The sequence below is a fragment of the Aethalodelphis obliquidens genome, unplaced genomic scaffold, assembly GCF_003676395.1.
Source record: "Aethalodelphis obliquidens isolate GAN/ISIS:26980383/991018 unplaced genomic scaffold, ASM367639v1 scaffold35, whole genome shotgun sequence".
In the NCBI taxonomy this organism is placed as follows: domain Eukaryota; kingdom Metazoa; phylum Chordata; class Mammalia; order Artiodactyla; family Delphinidae; genus Aethalodelphis; species Aethalodelphis obliquidens.
In genome coordinates, this window is record NW_020837979.1 from 13,097,517 (window position 1) to 13,103,412 (window position 5,896).

The window sequence follows — 5,896 nt, forward strand, 5'->3', positions numbered from 1 at the left end:
GTCTTAATGGCTCCTGTCTTCAGGGGGTCTCAATTTTGCTTCACCATTTTACCCTGACAAAAGACTTGCCTCCTGTTCCTCTAACCAACCATTAAAACCAAGCAGACTATTTGATTCCATTTACGTGAAGTTCAAGAAAGGCAAAACGAATCTATAGAGATAGAAATCAGAATGATGGTTATCTTTTGGGGGTATTGACTAGAAACAGGCATGATGGAGCCTTCTAACGTTTTGGAAATGTTTTAAATATTGATCTGCATAGTGGTTTTATAGGTTTATACATATGTAGAAATGCATCAGGTCATACACTTACTTGTGCACTTTACTGTCTACAAGCTATATCATATTCTTTTTACAGTACACAAACAGGGTTCTTGGCTTCTGTTATTGGCAGATATTACTAATTTCTCTTACTTTTTTGAGAGATCAACCATGCACATAAAATAGTGCTGCATGTTATCAAGACTCTCTATGTGTTTGCAGTGAGTTTTTCAGAATATCCAGTCCACCGTAATGTTGACTGTGTGAGGTGGATGCTACTCTTCCATTTCTGATACTGTGATACTGATTTTTGGAGATTTTAATAAAGTATTCCTTAAAAATTCAGCTTGTTTTTTTTTTTTTTAAGTTCAGGCTTTGTCTCTGCTGTGCTGTGGAGAAATAAGAAAAGGCATGTAACCTCCCATGAGAGGAGCTTTGGTGGTGGAAATGGCAGTGTGGGATGGTTGCAGTGATTACTGTGATTTCCCGGGAAAGGTACATCCTCCAAGCTAGAGTCAGTCCTCAGATATCTACTTACCCCTCCCAAATGGAAACTGTCCCACTTTGGGGCCACTCATGGAGGACAGAAGTTGGTTGTTGTTGTTTTTTAAAGGATTCAGCTAACCAGTCTGCCTCCACCCTCTATCACCTTCTTCTTTAAAGTGGGGGACCCATGTGTATAAATGAGGATTGTTATAGGTTGAAATGTACCCCTTCAAAAGATATGTTGAAGTTCTAACCCCAGGTACCTCAGAACGTGATCTTATTTGGAAATAGGGTCATTGCAGATGTAATTGGTTAAGATGAGGTCATGCTGGCTTAGGATGAGCCCTCAATACCATATGACTGGTGTGCTTATAAGAAGAGACACCGAGGGGAGAACATTGCTATGGCTGAATTCTGTCCTCCCCAAATTCATTATATGTTGGAGCCCTAACCCCCAATGTGATGGTACTTGGAGATGGGTCCTTTGGGAGATGATTAGGTTTAGATGAGGTCATGAGGTGGGGACCTCATGACGGGATTAGTACTCATAAGGGGAAGCAATACTAGAGTTCTCTCTCTCTACCATGTGAGGACACAGCAAGAAGACCAAGACAGGAAGAGAGCTGTCACCAGGCTGGCACTTATCTTGGACTTTCAGCCGCCAGAACTGCAAGAAAATTAATTTCTGTTGTTTAAGCCACCCAGTCTATGGTATTTTGTTTTGGCACCCCAAGCTGACTAATACAAACACCACATAACAATAGGGGCAGAGATTGGAGTGATGCAGTGGGAAGTCAAGGGAAGCCAGTGATTGACAGCCATCACCAGAACCTAGGAAAGGGCAAGGAGCAATTCTACCCAGAGTCTCAGAAGGAGCATTGCCCTGCTGACACCTTGATTTTGGATTTCTAGTCTCCAGAGCTGCGAGACAGTAAATTGTTTTAAACCACCTAATTTGTCATACTTTGTTATAGCAGCACTAGGAATCTAATACAAGAGTCATTGTAAGGTTGGTGGAAGAAGGTTGCAAGTGGGGAGGAGATGACCCAAGGTCTTTCTTTGCCTTATCTCAAGTCATAAACTGTGGTTAGGAGTCCCTCACACCTGAAGGTTGGTCAGAAATTAAGAAATCCACTCCAAAATTATTATATAAGGCAAGGGAGGGGATTCAATTTCCCAAAGGTCAGTTTATATCTAACATTTTCAGAGTCCATCTGTTGTATAAAACAAGGTGTATCTTGTTTTTATTAGGTCAAAATTCCTGCCAGGAATTGGGTTGTCACTTTCTTGCCCAAAGCATTTCATTTAACAGTCTACCTGGTGAATGGGGAACAGTTGTGAGCCAGGAAGCTCACTAAGGTAGGAAATCTTACTGAAATGAGCAAGGACAATCTGGGGAATGAAGGGAAAACAGTCCTTTCTACTTCTCATTTCAAATTTAGGGAAATACTTAAAGCATCAGGCATTGAGGCAACTTTCACGTCAAGGATATGCATCTATATGTCATATTTTTCAGGGATCTGGAGGAGAATGCATATAAAACCTTTTAAAATGTGTGTGCATAAATGTCTATGTGAACATATGGCAAGGGAGTGTGATCCTGTTAAATACTTGCTGTGTTTGGCAGGAGCAAAGAGCTAGAATGCCTGCTCACTTAGTTCTTCCCACCCCCTCAGATGTGAGTCTCAGCAGGTGGGAGGATCTGGTGCATGCTTCCTGAGGTCTATGTAGGAAGGACGAATTTCAGCCGCAGCCACAGCTCTGTCCAATGCCAAGGCAGTATCAGGACACGAATAGAAAGTATATGTTGCTCTAAGTGTGGAGCCTGGAAAATGCGTGGAAGATGCATAGTGCCCTTCCAGTCGCTGAGGAGCAAATGCATTGATGTGTTTTTAAGGCTCTGTCGGTAGCTTTGGGCTCTGTATTTCTGTGAAATGCCACATACCAAATCAAACTGTCCTCTGCACTCTGTTTGGCCTCTTTGTCCTCAATGACCAACTTTAGAACAAATGAAATGCCTGTGGCCCCAAACCTCCACCCCCTAGAACTGGGAAGGCTCTTAGGCACATGGGGTTTCTTTTGCACTGGAAACTCTTCATCCCTCTGCTAGCTCACCCTTCAGGCCTCAGCTTATACAGGCATACCTCAGAGTTATTGTGGGTTCGGTTCCAGACTGCCACCATAAAGCAAATAATGCAAGAAAGCTTGTCACACGAGTTTTTTGGTTTTCCAGTGCATATAAAAGTTATGTTTACACTATACTGTAGTTTATTAAGCGTGCAGTAGCATTATGTCTAAACAAATGTGCATACAAAAATACTTCATTGCTAAAAAATGCTAACCATCATCTGAGGCTTCAGCAAGTTGTATTATTTTTGCAATAGTAACATCAAAGATCACTGATCACTGATCACCATAACAAATATACTAATAATGAAGTTGGAAATATTGCTAGAATAACCAAAATGTGACGCAGAAACAAAGCGAGCAAATGTCATTGGAAAAATGGTGCCGACAGACTTGCTTGATGCAAGGTTGCCACCAACCTACAATTTGCAAAAAAAAAATGCAGTATCTGTGAAGCACAATAAAGCAAAACATGCTCAGGGAAGAGTCACTGAACACCATGTTCTTCCTATAGCCAGAATTTTACACATTTGTGGTAATTCACTCAGTTTTATTTATCACCATTGTTTAGTATCTGTCCTTCTCATCAGATTGTATGAGGTTCCTTTTTGTTCATCGTGGTTGTCTTACAGCCTATAGAATGTCTGACACATAGTAAGCATTTAATAAATATTGTTGACTAATTGGAAGTCCAGTGACCTCCCACCTGAAAAATTTCTGCCTTATAGTTCATTATCAAAAAAAGAAGAGGGATATGGTGAAGGAGACTTAAAAACATTTCTACAGGTTTCTCATCTTCAGAGAGCTCCATCACACTAAAAAAAAAAAAATAAAAGGAAGGGAGGAAGGAAGAAAGGGAGACAATTCAATGGAAAATGGGCAAAGGATACGAAGAGGCAATTCACAGAAGAAATTCAAATAGCCAACAAATATACCAAAAGATGCTCATCTAGACTAGTAATCAGAGAAATGAAAATTTAAAACAATATTTTATACCCTCGAGTTGGCAAAAATGTAAAATATTGATTAAATTCATTGTTAGCAAGGATTTAGGGAATAGGGTGCTCTCACACACTGTTGGTAGTTCAAACTGTGCAAACTGTATGGACGATATTGGTAGTACCTTAAAAATTTAAGCTGTGTCTGTATTTATTGGTAAAGGGGAAAACTGGAAACCACTTAATGTCATACAATAAGGAAATGGTTAAATAAATGTTAGTACATTCCTGCTTTGGAATCCCTTAGCTCTAGATATTAATATCAATGAAAATCTATGTAAAAAATTTTTTAAAAGAAGATAGCAAAACAATATGTACAATATGCTCCCAAATAAGTAAAAATATATATTAAAAAATTCTCCAAAGGAAAGATCACATTCACACCAACTATTTAATATTATAAGTAGTTTGAGACCTTTTTCCTTGAGGAAGTGAGTTGGAGGTTTTACTTTTTACAGTGACCATATACTGCTATTTTTTTTTTTTTTGCGGTACGTGGGCTTCTCACTGTTGTGGCCTCTCCCGTTGCGGAGCACAGGCTCCGGACGCGCAGGCTCAGTGGCCATGGCTTACGGGCCCAGCCGCTCTGCGGCATGTGGAATCTTCCCAGGCCGGGGCATGAACCCGTGTCCCCTGCATCGGCAGGCGGACTCTCAACCACTGTGCCACCAGGGAAGCCCCTATACTGCTATTTGTTTTTAAAAAGAACTTTATTGAAGTATGTTGACATAAAGTGTACATATTTAAAGTGTCCATTTTTATTGAAGTATAGTTGATTTAGAATGTGTTAGTTTCAGGTGTACAGCAAAGTGATTCAATTTTGTATATATATATATATATATATATATATAATCTTTTTCAGATTCTTTTCCATTACTGGTTATTACAATATATTGAATACAGTTCCCTGTGCTATACAGTAGGTCCTTGCTTATGTATTTTATATTTAGTAGTTTGTTTCTGTTAATCCCAAACTCCTAATTTATCCCTCCTCCTCCTTTCCCCTTTGGGAACCAAGAGTTTGTTTTCTATGTCTGTGCGTGTTTTTGTTTTGTAAACAATTTCATTTGATCATTTTTTAGAGTCAACATATAAATGATATCATATGTAATTTGTCTTTGTCTGACTTACTTCACTTAGTATGATAATCTCTAGGTCCATCCATGTTGCTACAAATGGCATTATTTCATTCTTTTTTATGGCTGAGTAATATTCCATTGTGTGTATGTGTGTACACTACATCTTCTTTATCCACTCATCTGCTGATGGACATTTAGGTTGCTTCCATGTTAAAGTGTCCAATTTTTAACACTGTAGGTATCCGTGAAACCATCACCAGAAACAAGATAATATCCATCACCCCCCCAAATATTCCTTATGTCCCTTGGCAATCCCTCCTTCCTGCCTCTTTCAAAACCAAGCCCTGTGCCCTAGCAACCACTGATCTACTTTCTGTCACTATAGTTTGCATCTTCTAGAATGTTATAGAAATGAAATCATACAAAATGTACTCTTTTGTTTTTTTCTGGCTTCTTTCACTCAGCATAATTGAGATTCATCCATGTTGTTGCACGTATCAAGTCTGTTCTTTTTTATTATCTACCACAATTGGTTTATCCATTCACCTGTTGATAGACATTTGGATTATTGCCAGTTCTTGGCAATTACAAATAAGGAGGCCTGTACAAGTCTTTGTAAGAACATACTCTTCTCCTCCTCTTGGATAAATAGCTAGCAGTGGAATGGCATGAGATAGATGTACGTTTATCATTTAAAGAACTTGCCAAAGTATTTTCAGAGTGTAGTACCATTTTACATTCCCACCAGAGATGGGAGTATGGGGTTGAGGCACTAAATGGCTCTTCCCATCATGAGAGGAGGTAATGACAGCAGCCATCAGATCACCGTTGTAGGTTCAATCAGAGATTGCCCAGCTAAAATGCGACTAGTCCTTTTTAGTCACAGAGTCCTCTGAGAATTTGATGAAGGTTATGGTGTATGTGGACTGCAGGAACACACACACA